The 14,809-nt window shown below is 39.9% G+C and overlaps 1 pseudogene; it reads left to right on the top strand.

The window, feature by feature from the left end:
* Nucleotides 1-6,475: 6,475 nt before the first annotated feature.
* LOC117313892 (protein CDV3 homolog pseudogene) lies at nucleotides 6,476-13,292 on the top strand (annotated as a pseudogene).
* Nucleotides 13,293-14,809: the final 1,517 nt, after the last annotated feature.

A 14,809-nucleotide genomic window follows, 5' to 3' on the forward strand; every position in this document is an offset into this window, starting at 1 on the left:
GCAGTCACAAAGCACTGAGCTGATCTCCCTGAGCTATGTGGCTGCTTCCCGCTAGCTATCTATTTTACATTTGAGACTGGAAATGATACATCATTACCCATTAGCTAGGTCAAGAGTATAGGTAGCAATTAATACTACTGTTTTCTTGAAACAAGAGAGTGTTTTAAGTCAGATATATTTTTATCTACTCTTTCTTCCAATATCTCCTCCTCCTCAGAGGGAGAGAGAAACAGTACCTTTATTTAATACACAATAAATTCTTCTCTGATGCTCATGCACTTCTCTCAGTTGTGCATATGTGGATGTGAAAAGGACGTCCTGTCGTCTACAATGAAGATGAAAAAAATTATTTCTCAAACTTGGTTAATAAAATGCAAAATAATATACTTTATGATGAGGATTTAAAAGATTGATGAACAATATGATAAAAAGCATAAAGAACTAGAACCCAGGAAATTAGTCCACTGTCTAGTTTTGTTACCTTGTGCAGATGACACTTTCTGGGGTTCAGTTTTGTCATATATGCACCTACTTTAAGAGTGCTTTTGAGGAACTAGATGAGATTAACATCTTGAAACAAATAACAGAACTGTATACAAAAACAGGATATTATTGGCTTGTATTCTATCTTATTACTTGTCAATTAGTATGTAAATGCAGTCTTTTACGAAGCACATTGGACCTAGAATCTGAATTGAAACTTCTCTGGTCCTTATTTTTTTAATCTATAAATAGGGAATAATGCTGCATATGGTTTCTTTGATGAAATGCTATTGGTAGGGGCTGGTTATGTGTGGCAAATAATAAGCTTATAGGGACCATCTTAGAAATTCCAGATTCAATATCTGTATTAACTAAGATTAAGTTTGGGAGAAAATGACAGAAACAATAGCTTAATAAAAATGGGAATTTATTTTTGTCTCATAGAAATGTCCAGGAAGTGGTTCGTGACTGGCATGGTGACTCATGTCGCCAGGAACCCAGGATCCATGCATCTTGATGTTCTGAACTGTAAGGCTTCAACCTCATAGTCCAAGATGATAGCATCACATTCCAGAGGAGCAAACAGGAAAAGGGTCAGAGGACAAGAATAAAGGGGCCTACACCTCACTCTCTCCTGAAGAATGTTCATGAAAACTGCCACAAGACACTTCCTTTTGCATGCTACTGGCCATGCCTGGTTGCAAGCTGGAAATGGAATGCCCACTGCAGATGGTCACAAATCTGAGCTTCTAGAACCTGGGAAAAACTACTCGGGGATAACTACCAGTCTCTGCCATTTATCATTTAATTTATATAATTATTTCAGTTTAGAAACTTTTTCTTCTTGAATGAGTAGAAAGAAAATGGGCTAAGAAATATGTCAGAAAATTGAAATAAAGCTGCTCTGTGAATGTTTATTATTGTCTTCTTTTTTTTTTTAAATTTATTTTATTTATTTATTTATTTTTGGCTGCGTTTGGTCTTCGCCGCCGCGCACAGGCCCTCTCCAGTTGCATCAAGCTGGAGCTACTCTTAACCTCGGTGCGCAGGCCCCCCACTGAGGTGGCTTCACCCGCTGTGGAGCACAGGCTGTAGGGCTCAGCAGCTGTGGCCCACAGGCTCAGCAGTTGCGGCGCACAGGCTCAGGTGCTCCGCGGCATGTGGGATCCTCCTGGACCAGGGCCCTAACCCGTGTCCCCCACCCTGGCAGGCGGACTCCCAACCACTGCACCACCAGGGAAGCCCCTATTATTGTCTTTTTAATTTTGAAAAGTAGTAAGCTCCAATAACTTTACAGGTTTAAAATGGTGATTATTTTTATCATTATGTAATAATTATTCCTATACTTCTAAATATCTAAAATGTTTATTTCTCTGTTTTCACATTGACCTAAAACATACTAAACAAAACTAAAAATAATGTAAACATAAATAACAAGAATATGAAAATTCTCAAAATATATTAAAAAAAAACCACTAAGGGGAGGCAGTATGAAATGTGGTAAGAACACAAGCCTTATAAAGAAAGTCTTGAGATAGAAGCCCATCATTCACTCATTCTTTCATTCATTCATAGCATCTATTGCTGTTATGTGTGTATGTTTCAGTTAGTATGCATTAGGCATGGAATGTACAATTTACTTAGGAAGACAGGTATAGAACCTACAATTTTATAAATAATAATTCAAATTACAATTGTGACAAGTAATTCTAAGTGAGAGTATAGGGTACTGTCAACATCTAAAAGCAAGATTCAGCAATTAAGCAGACAGGAAATTTTATATTTACTAGTTGGAAAATCTTCTACACTTAAAAGTTTAGATACATTATGTGAAAAAAAAGAAATTGCAAACTAGGGTGTGCATTATGATTTCATTTAAAAGGTTGCACCTCAAAGTTTTAACAATATTATTATGTGGCTATAAATCCACAGAAAAAAATTGTAGGAATATACTCTGAACTATCAACAGAAGTTATCTCTGGTATTTTTATTAAATATTTTTATAATGATTAAATTGTTTGCTATAAGCATATGTATATCTTTTGTGCTCAGAAAAAAATAACAAATAAAAATGTATTAAAAAAATAAAATTTACTCCAATTAAAAAAAATAATAATAATACTGCATTGCACATTTGAAAGTTGCTAAGAGAGTAAACTGCAAAAGTTCTCATTAAAAATAATAAATAAATAAAATTAAATTTAAGGTTGTAAAACCGACTGCAGCATGAATCTGACACCTGGACATTGACCTGCATCTAGTAAATGCTCAGTGAAAGCTTTTATTACATTGGTAGAAAAACATTAACAAACAAACAAAAGAATAAATATTCTTCTATTTAAAAAGGGTTTTTACCATAATTCAAAAAGAGTCATGTACCACAATGTTCATTGCAGCTCTATTTACAATAGCCAGGACATCAAAGCAACCTAAGTGCCCACTGACAGATGAATGGATAAAGAAGATGTGGCATAAATATGCAATGGAATATTAGTCAAAAGAAACGAAATTGAGTTATTTGTAGTGAGATGGATGGACGTAGAGTCTGTCACACAGAGTGAAGTAAGTCAGAAAGAGAAAAATAAATACTGTGTGCTAACACATATATATGGAATCTAAAAAAAAAAAAAATGGTTCTGAAGAACCTAGGGGCAGGACAAGAATAAAGACACAGACGTAGAGAATGGACTTGAGGACATGGGGAGGGGGAAGGGTAAGCTGGGATGAAGTGAGAGAGTGGCATGGACATATGTACACTACCAAATGTAAAATAGCTAGCTAATAGGAAGCAGCTGCATAGCACAGGGAGATCAGCTCGGTGCTTTGTGACCACTAGAGGGGTGGGATAGGGAGGGGGGGAGGGAGATGCAAGAGGGAGGGGATATGGGGATATATGAATATGTCCAGCTGGTTCACTTTGTTATAAAGCAGAAACTAACACACCGTTGTGGGGCAATTGTACTCCAATGAAGATAAATAAATGAGAGACACAACACGAGCCACAACTCCTGAAGCCCACGCGCCTAGAGCCTGTGCTCTGCAGCAAGAGAAGCCACCGCAATGAGAAGGCCACGCACCGCAACGAAGAGTAGCCCCCGCTCACTGCAACTAGCGAAAGCCGGCGCGCAGCAACGAAGACCCAACACAGCCAAAAATAAATAAATAAATAAATTTTTATGTATATTAAAAAAAGGGGTTTTAAAATATATTAACTATTTTATTTCTTTCATAGTACAAATTCAAGATTTGGTATCCAACATTAAAGATAATTATATTTTTCCATTTACAAAACAATGAAAATAAATTCTGGTTTTCCTTAGTTTATAGGAATACTGAAGGAGTTAAAGTAGAGATGGTTTTGGCTCTCACAAAATAAACATACTCACACTGAGTATTTAACAAAACACTGCTTAATGCTTTTGGGAAAATCTCCATAAGAAATAGTTTACTAATTCAACAAATATATACTGGGTACCTACTCTGTACCAGATCCAAAATGAAAAGGACATAGAACCTGCCTTCAAAATACTTTTGATTTAGTGATAGAGACAGATACATACATAACTTTCTAAATATATGACTAGAAAAATCAAATAATCATAGGCAATTTTTAGACGTAGACGTAACTAACATGCTAGCACATGCACATTCTTCTATAGAGTGTCACAGAGTTATACACTTTACTATGAGGGAAGCCAAGGGCAAAGAGCTTCAGTGACTTCCTCTGTTGCAAAAACAATGAAAACACAGAAAAATAAATTTGAGTTGAGACAAGAAAGAGGAGAAAGACAGATTTTGCTCAAATGGCTATCATACTTATACAGTTTCATGGCTTTTGTTTAAAAAGTCACTTTCCAGTCTTTATGATCCTGAATTGTGAAACAGTTTAGCTCCTGACAATGTAAACCATTGCAGAAAAAGTCCTTCTCATATCTCAGAAAAGTTCTGCTTTTCTTTTTTTTGTCAGTTTTTCTAGTGGTGACTGTGGTAACAAAAGAAAGCCTTAGATTCTAGTGATAAGATGGAGTGGTTATTTTTCTTTCTTGGCAGCCAGCATGGGCATTTATATTGAGAGCTCACTAATAAGCATTTGTCATTATCAGTGTAATGAAACTCCTTTGTAATGGGTTTGGAGACAGAACTAGCTCTCACTGAGACATTCACTCATTCATCCAACCAACACTTTCTATCACCTACAGTATCACTGGGCTCTGAGCTTAATAAATGAGGAAGCCATAGTCCAGGCCCTTGAATTTACATAGAGACTTACCCAACAGACAACAAATTTCCTATAACCTGACATTCTATGGTTGATAGAATCAACCATACTGTTAATCACATAGTCTTCATTTCTCCATTCATTTAATAAATATGTACTGAGCTCCTTCTAAGTACCTAGAATTGTGCTACACACAAAACAGTATGAAAAAACAGCCATGCCCTCTGTTCTAAAAGAACATATAGTCTGCCTGGGGCCGACTGAGGCAAAAATTGTTAGTTTCCTAAACAATTTCCATTCTCTCTTCTTCTCTAAAAGAAACCTGATTCTTGTACAGGGAGCAATATGTCCAGCCCCACAAAATGGATGATGATTAGTTTAAACCCATGATTCCCAAACTGTTTGCCCAGTCTCCAAGGGTGCCAGAGTAAATTCACTGGGTGCAGGGGAATAGCATATTTTAATTTTCAAGGGAAACGCAGTGGGACTCAACATCTGTTGGACAGCACGTACTACTAGCTTAGGGTACAGTTTTCATATGCGATCACTACATACCTTTAGACCATGCCATATCATTGCAAAACTGGATTTTCAGTGGTTGCTGTGACTAAAAAACAAAGAAAGTATGTCACGAAAAGCATGTAGAATGAGAAATGACACTATCCAATCTGACGCCAATGTTTGAGAAGCTATGGAATACCCCACAGGTAATACCCATTAACAACACATGGTTATTTAAGAATGAAAAAGGTATTACTTTTCTTTCAATTTATGTGCATAATTTATTCAAACAGCTACTAAGTTGTAAATAGAACTTTTACGTATTTCTTTTGGCACCATGAAAATATTTACTGAGATCCCAAGGGAGCTGTGAACCATGAAAGTTTGGAAACCTTTGGTGAAAGCCAATCATGTAAATCCTGTTTCCTGTTTCCTCAGCTTCCTTGCATCTAGAGGTGACCATATGAGCCAATTCCAGCCTAAGCAGAAATCTGCTGGGGGTGAGGGAGGAAGGAAGGTGCTGAGAGAGCATTTACTTTCCTGATAAAAGGGGAAAATGACTAAGACTGTTAGTTGTCCTTCAAAAGTCCAATTCCTTTAGTCATAAAATCCTACAAGTTTTAGCTACAGACTACATGCTCCAGTCTCCTTTCCAGCTACATGTGACCAACTGACTAAGCTCTGGCCAAAGGTACAGGAGCAGAAGTGATACATGCAAATTCTGGAGCATACTCTAAAAAGGAATGGGTGTACCTTCTAGTTCTTTTCCCTTTCTTGTCAAGGCCCAGAGAATTTAAATAATTAGCCTCAAATACATAGATAATATCAGCAGAACTCAGATAAGAATGTTAGGCCTCCTTATTTCTAATCCACTGTACTTTCTATATACTACACTCATTGGGGTCTTAGAAATCTCTGCTATAACTCTGTACACTATATTTGGTATGTTAGTATAACAAAATCTCTTTGATATGATGCCATACTATTGATTCAAAATAATAACAGGATAAATTCACATTATTATAATGCATAAACCATAGCACCTCAGTTAATAAGCAAGATTTAGTTAGTGAGTCAACTGAGTTTCTTAACCTGAACAACTTAGGACTGGACTCCAGCTCATGGTATGTTATCTCTCCAAGGTGCAGATAACATGATACTTGGACAGTTCTATGACTAGAAGTAGCAAAGAGGTGGAGATTTAGCCATTGCTCCACGAATGAGAGTTTCTCTTAATTGAGGTGGGAATATGAAAAAGCGACATAAAGACAAATGGACATAAAGACAAAAGGATGGGGTGCAGGGACCCGGCTGGGCTACAGAGGGACGGCAGGCAGGGAGGCCATGGGCCCCAGGGCTGCCACCAAGGTTGTGACAAAGGATGCAAATGAGTGGAAAGAATCTGAGCAAAAAGAGGTTGATTACAGCAGCCTAAGAGTTCAAACAATGCAAATAAGTGAAAAGGAAGAAGATGAAAATGAAAAAAGAGGACTTCCGGGAAGATGGCGGAAGAGTAAGACGCAGAGATTACCTTCCTCCCCACAGATACACCAGAAATACATCTACACGTGGAACAACTTCTACAGAACACCTACTGAACGCTGGCAGAAGACCTCAGACCTCCCAAAAGGCAAGAAACCCCCCACGTACCTGGGTAGGGCAAAAGAAAAAGATAACAGAGACAAAAGGATAGGGACGGGTCCTGCACCAGCGGGAGGGAGCTGTGAAGGAGGAAAAGTGTCCACACACTAGGAAGCCCCTTCGCGGGCGGAGACAGCAGGTGGCGGAGGGGGGGAGCTTCGGCGCCGCGGAGGACAGCACAACAACAGGGGTGCAGAGAGCAAAGCGGAGAGATTCCAGCACAGAGGATCAGGGCCTCCCGCCACTCACCAGCCAAGAGGCTTGTCTGCTCACCCGCCGGGGCAGGCGGGGCTGGGAGCTGAGGCTCGGGCTTCGGTCGGAGCGCAGGGAGAGGACTGGGGTTGGCGGCGTGAACACAGCCTGCAGGGCGTTAGTGCACCGCGGCTAGCCGGGAAGGAGTCCGGGGAAAAGTCTGCACCTGCCGAAGAGGCAAGAGACATTTTCTTCCCTCTTTGTTTCCTGGTGCGCGAGGACAGGGGATTAGGAACGCTGCTTAAAGGAGCTCCAGAGACGGGCGCGAGCCACGGCTGAAAGTGCAGACCCCAGAGACAGACATGAGACGCTAGGGCCGCTGCTGCCGCCACTAAGAAGCCTGTGTGCGAACACAGGTCACTGTCCACGCCCCCCTTCCGGGGAGCCTGTGCAGCCCGCCACTGCCAGGGTCCCGGGATCCAGGGACAACTCCCCCAGGAGAACGCACGGTGTGCCTCAGGCTGGCGCAACGTCACTTTGGCCTCTGCCGCCGCAGGCTCGCCCTGCACTCAGTGACCCTCCCTACCCCAGGCCTGAGTGAGCCAGAGCCTCCGAATCAGCGGCTCCTTTAACCCCGTCCTGTCTGAGCAAAGAACAGACGCCCTCTGGCGACCTACACGCACAGGCGGGGCCAAATCCAAAGCTGAGCCCCTGGGAGATGTGAGAACAAAGAAGAGAAAGGGAAATCTCTCCCAGCAGCCTCAGGAGCAGCGGATTACATCTCCACAATTCAACTTGATGTACCCTGCATCTGTGGAATACCTGAAGAGACAACGAATCATCCCAAATTAAGGAGCCGTGTGGATGAAAGGCTCTTGGTGCTGCAGCCAGGAGTTAGTGCTGTGCCTCTGAGGTGGGAGAGCCAACTTCAGGACACTGGTCCACAAGAGGCCTCCCAGCTGCACATAATAGCAAACGGCGAAAATCTCCCAGAGACCTCCATCTCAACGCCAGCACCCAGCTTCACTCAACGACCAGCAAGCTACAGTGCTGGACATCCTATGCCAAAAAACTAGCAAGACAGGAACACAGCCCCACCCATTAGCAGAGAGGCTGCCCAAAATCATAATAAGTCTACAGACACCCCAAAACACACCACCAGACGTGGACCTGCCCACCAAAGACAAGATCCAGCCTCATCCACCAGAACACAGGCACTAGTACCCTCCACCAGGAAGCCTACACAACCCACTGAGCCAACCTTAGCCACTGGGGACAGACACTAAAAACAACAGGAACTACGAACCTTCAGCCTGCAAAAAGGAGACCCCAAACACAGTAAGGTAAGCAAAATGAAAAGACAGAAAAACACACAGCAGATGAAGGAGCAAGATAAAAACCCACCAGACCTAACAAATGAAGAGGAAATAGGCAGTCTACCTGAAAAAGAATTCAGAATAATGATAGTAAAGATGATCCAAAATCTTGGAAATAGAATAGACAAAATGCAAGAAACATTTAACAAGGACCTAGAAGAACTAAAGATGAAACAAACAATGATGAACAACACAATAAATGAAATGAAAAATACTCTAGATGGAATCAATAGCAGAATAACTGAGGCAGAAGAACAGATAAGTGACCTGGAAGACAAAATAGTGGAAATAACCGCTGCAGAGCAGAATAAAGAAAAAAGAATGAAAAGAACTGAGGACAGTCTCAGAGACCTCTGGGACAACATTAAACGCACCAACATTCAAATTATAGGGGTTCCAGAAAAAGAAGAGAAAAAGAAAGGGACTGAGAAAATATTTGAAGAGATTATAGTTGAAAACTTCCCTAATATGGGAAAGGAAATAGTTAATCAAGTCCAGGAAGCACAGAGAGTCCCATACAGGATAAATCCAAGGAAAATACGCCAAGACACATATAATCAAACTGTCAAAAATTAAATACAAAGAAAGCATATTAAAAGCAGCAAGGGAAAAACAACAAATAACACACAAGGGAATCCCCATAAGGTTAACAGCTGATCTTTCAGCAGAAACTCTGCAAGCCAGAAGGGAGTGGCAGGACATATTGAAAGTGATGAAGGAGAAAAACCTGCAACCAAGATTACTCTACCCAGCAAGGATCTCATTCAGATTTGATGGAGAAATGAAAACCTTTACAGACAAGCAAAAGCTGAGAGAGTTCAGCACCACCAAACCAGCTCTACAAAAAGTGCTAAAGGAACTTCTCTAGGCAAGAAACACAAGAGAATGAAAAGACCTACAATAACGAACCCAAAACAATTAAGAAAATGGGAATGGGAACATACATATCGATAATTACCTTAAATGTAAATGGACTAAATGCTCCCACCAAAAGACACAGATTGTCTTGATACCAAAACCAGACAAGGATGTCACAAAGAATGAAAACTATAGGCCAATATCACTGATGAACATAGATGCAAAAATCCTCAACAAAATACTAGCAAACAGAATTCAACAGCACATTAAACGGATCATACACCATGATCAAGTGGGGTTTATTCCAGGAATGCAAGGATTCTTCAATATATGCAAATCAACCAACGTGATTCACCATATTAACAAATTGAAGGAGAAAAACCATATGATCATCTCAATAGATGCAGAGAAAGCTTTTGACAAAATTCAACACCCATTTATGATAAAAACCCTGCAGAAAGTAGGCATAGAGGGAACTTTCCTCAACATAATAAAGGCCATATATGACAAACCCACAGCCAACATCATCCTCAATGGTGAAAAACTGAAAGCATTTCCACTAAGATCAGGAACAAGACAAGGTTGCCCACTCTCACCACTGTTATTCAACATAGTTTTGGAAGTTTTAGCCACAGCAATCAGAGAAGAAAAGGAAATAAAAGGAATCCAAATCGGAAAAGAAGAAGTAAAGCTGTCACTATTTGCAGATGACATGATACTATACATAGAGAATCCTAAAGATGCTACCAGAAAACTACTAGATCTAATCAATGAATTTGGTAAAGTAGCAGGATACAAAATTAATGCACAGAAATCTCTGGCATTCCTATACACGAAGGATGAAAAATCTGAAAATGAAATCAAGAAAACACTCCCATTTACCATTGCAACAAAAAGAATAAAATATCTAGGAATAAACCTACCTAAGGAGACAAAAGACCTGTATGCAGAAAATTATAAGACACTGATGAAAGAAATTAAAGATGATACAAATAGATGGAGAGATATACCATGTTCTTGGATTGGGAGAATCAACATTGTGAAAATGACTCTACCACCCAAAGCAATCTACAGATTCAATGCAATCCCTATCAAACTACCACTGGCATTTTTCACAGAACTAGAACAACAAATTTCACAATTTGTATGGAAACACAAAAGACCCCGAATAGCCAAAGCAGTCTTGAGAACGAAAAACGGAGCTGGAGGAATCAGGCCCCCTGACTTCAGACTATACTACAAAGCTACAGTAATCAAGACAGTATGTTACTGGCACAAAAACAGGAACAGGATAGAAAGCCCAGAGATAAATCCACGCACATATGGTCACCTTATCTTTGATAAAGGAGGCAGGAATGTACAGTGGAGAAAGGACAGCCTCTTCAATAAGTGGTGCTGGGAAAACTGGACAGCTACATGTAAAAGTATGAGATTAGATTACTCCCTAACACCATACACAAAAATAAGCTCCAAATAGATTAAAGACCTAAATGTAAGGCTAGAAACTATCAAACTCTTAGAGGAAAACATAGGCAGAACACTCTATGACATAAATCACAGCAAGGTCCTTTTTGACCCACCTCCTAGAGAAATGGAAATAAAAACAAAAATAAACAAATGGGACCTAATGAAACTTAAAAGCTTTTGCGTAGCAAAGGAAACCATAAACAAGACGAAAAGACAACCCTCAGAATGGGAGAAAATATTTGCAAATGAAGCAACTGACAAAGGATTAATCTCCAAAATTTATAAGCAGGTCATGCAGCTTAATAACAAAAAAACAAACAACCCAATCCAAAAATGGGCAGAAGACCTAAATAGACATTTCTCCAAAGAAGATATACAGACTGCCAACAAACACATGAAATATTGCTCATCACCACTAATCATTAGAGAAATGCAAATCAAAACTACAATGAGATATCATCTCACACCAGGCAGAATGACCATCATCAAAAAGTCTACAAACAATAAATGCTGGAAAAGGTGTAGAGAAAAGGGAACCCTCTTACACTGTTGGTGGGAATGTAAATTGATACAGCCACTGTGGAGAACAGTATGGAGGTTCCTTAAAAAACTACAAATAGAACTACCATATGACCCAGCAATCCCACTACTGGGCATATACCCTGAGAAAACCATAATTCAAAAAGAGTCATGTACCAAAATGTTCATTGCAGCTCTATTTACAATAGCCCAGAGATGGAAACAACCTAAGTGTCCATCATCAGGTGAATGGATAAAGAAGATGTGGCACATATATACAATGGAATATTACTCAGCCATAAAGAGACGAAATTGAGCTATTTGTAATGAGGTGGATAGACCTAGAGTCTGTCATACAGAGTGAAGTAAGTCAGAAAGAGAGAGAGAAATACCGTATGCTAACACATATATATGGAATTTAAGAAAAAAAATGTCATGAAAAACCTAGGGGTGAAACAGGAATAAAGACACAGACCTACTAGAGAATGGACTTGAGGATATGGGGAGGGGGAAGGGTAAACTGTGACAAAGCGAGAGAAAGGCATGGACATATATACACTACCAAACGTAAGGTAGATAGCTAGTGGGAAGCAGCCACATAGCACAGGGAGATCAGCTCGGTGCTTTGTGACCGCCTGGAGGGGTGCGATAGGGAGGGTGGGAGGGAGGGAGACGCAAGCGGGAAGAGATATGGGAACATATGTATATATATAACTGATTCATTTTGTTGTGAAGCTGAAACTAACATACCATTGTAAAGCAATTATACTCCAATAAAGATGTTAAAATGAAAAGAAAAAAAAAAAGAAAGAAAATGAAAAAAGAGAAGATCCAGATGATAATCGGGAAGAAGGTAGAGGTGGTGGTGGTGATGTAGAAACATCTTCAGGTACCTGGAATAAAACAGCTCCTGTACAAACATCTCCTGCTCCAGTAGTTGTTACAGAAACCCCAGAAGTGACAATGACTAGAGGCATGTATAGGCCTCTTGGGGTCAGGTTGACCACAGCAAGGAAAGCACCACAAGGACCACTAGAAATCTACAGTGATACACAGTTCCCATCCCCGCAGTCCACTGCCAAGCATGTAGAAAGCCAGAATAGGTATTTAAAATGAATGCTACCTGGAGTTAAATGACCACGTATGGCACATCCACATCTTATTTAGGGACATGAATTTTTTACAAAGTAAATAATATGGGAAGAAATGTAAATTACATCAAATGGAAATTTTTCAGGGTGGCTTTTAAATTAAGTCCCAGACTTTTTGCCTCTTTGAGAGCACAGCTGGCTTGAACTTAAACCTCCACTTTGACCTGTTCCTCAGCTCTGTCCTACAGTGATTCACCACACTCATCTTTATCTGATCCACTCCCATAAAGTAGAAGTGTGGACAGGTGTTTGAATAATGAGTAGAACTTTACTTGAATGAGGAAATTGTTGTCCTTACTTTATGCATAAAGAAAGAGATATGTATTGTCTATTATTTGCTAAAAGTGAGTCTTAGAAGGAATCACCATGTCATTATACAGCTTGTTAACTTTCCAGTTGCCTTGAAGTCGGTCCCAAAATAGGTTTTCAGTTAATAGTATTCAGCAGATTTGCTACCACAGAAAATAGGACTGTAGCGCTTCAGTACAGTATTCTATATTTTCTGTTCAACTGAAGCCTTAAAAAATGGTTTTGATAAGGATTTATAAACCAGTTTCCCCCTCTTGGCCCTTCCTCAAGATTTTTCTAAGGGGTGGCTTTTTTTTTTAATTCAAGGAAGGATATTTTCAAAACAACCTAGTGAAGAAGAAATATTTACTGATCACATTTCTTTTCCCTTAGGGATAAAGAAATGGAGAAGAGCTTTGAAGTAGTAAGACACAAAACTAGAGGTAGGGATGAGGTTTCAAAAAACCAGGCCCTTAAACTTCAGCTAGACAACCAGCATGCTGTGCTTGAGAATCAGAAAAGCAGCCACACAGTACAATTAAGGAATGGTGTTTGCTAACCCTTCTAAGGTAACTAGACCACAGCTAACCACCACGGACAGCCATCCATCATCTACCTGATCTCTGCTGGATCTACAATGGATGCAGACCGCTCGGTATACGGGATCAGCCCTACTGTACTATGGAAGTTTAAAGTGTCACCACTGCTCTTTATGTGTATTGGATTTAGGGGGATTTTCATTGTTATATAAATGTGTGAACTAGATTCAGCAGTGTTCTTTCATAATTACTCTACAAATACAAAAAAAACAAAAACTGCAGCCAGTGGTCATTTCAAAATCTTTTTATGTTCAGATACTGAGCCTTCGTAAGGGTTGACTACCTCAGATTTGCTGCACTCATTGTGAACTTCATGTGGATCACAATGTCTGGATAAGAAGGTTACAGCTTTTAAGTGCTGATGAGAAACTTGAAACCAGCTCTCCTGGATTCCTATCAGAAATCCTGCAGAAAGTCAGCCATCTGGGTTCTGATCTGCTGTAAAAGATGAAGATTTAAGTGACCTTAATTAACCTGTCCTGTGCCCCATCCATAAGGAATACTCTGTAGTACACCATGGCTGTATTAGACTTTCTGGAACATGCTGCTCTCAAAAGAACTGATGTGTCCAGATAATCTGTGTAGGGCTGTGATTTATAATTTAAACTTTGGGTTGTATTCTGAGGTAAACACAAATTAAATTCAACCAAACTCGGGTCACCAAGTGGGAAAGTGGGGGGGGGGGGCATAATCTTATTTCTTTTAGTAATTTTTTATTCGGGTAGTGCTCTTTCTGTGTTCCATATTAAGGATTTTTTTGGTTTTGGGGTTTTTTTTTTGCTTTGACTTGGAATAGTTCTTTGGCAGAGCATATTGCTTGGCTAAGTAACCTGAAACATGCATTAGAATTGTGAAATGTCTCATGAATATGTCAATCCCTAGAGTAGAAACAAATGGCCTTTGATGTAAAGGGCAGTAGATGCAGGGGGCTCTACTTCAGGTGATGCGAAAGCCTCCTCTAATCAGGTCTAAGTTGTATAGTAAACTGTGGTGGAAAGAGTATGGTTTCTGCTCAGGCCAAGGGAGTCACGGATGTGTCCTTATAAATTCAAGGCAGTGAGAGCAGAGCCTCAACCTAAAACCCACTGAAGTTTCATGGATCTTGCATGATCTCTGACAAGAATTCCAGATGCACTTGTGCCCAAATGTTTAAGGTGTTAGACATTCTGTAGATGCAGTGATTGTCCCAGCCTAGCTCTGTCGTCAACCTTCTGGTGTGTCTTTTTACATTGTTCATTTGGAGAGTCGGGACAAAAGACAGGTGATGTAGCCCTTCTGTTTTTAATAATTACAGCTTAAACTATACAGTAATTTTTAGTCCTGAAAAAGGACATCAGGACGCTACCCAGGATTACTGAAAAGTCTTTCCATCTAATGAGATAGTCTGGTAATTTTCTAGTTTTGTATCTTCGGTTTAATAGAAATATTTCAAAGTGGCATGTGACCACTTGATGCAGAGTCTGGGTTTCTCTATAATAAAATTCCTTTGCCAAGTGTAAGAGTTGCAGACTTGCT

This window comes from Tursiops truncatus, chromosome 1 (genome assembly GCF_011762595.2).
Source record: "Tursiops truncatus isolate mTurTru1 chromosome 1, mTurTru1.mat.Y, whole genome shotgun sequence".
Taxonomy (NCBI): domain Eukaryota; kingdom Metazoa; phylum Chordata; class Mammalia; order Artiodactyla; family Delphinidae; genus Tursiops; species Tursiops truncatus.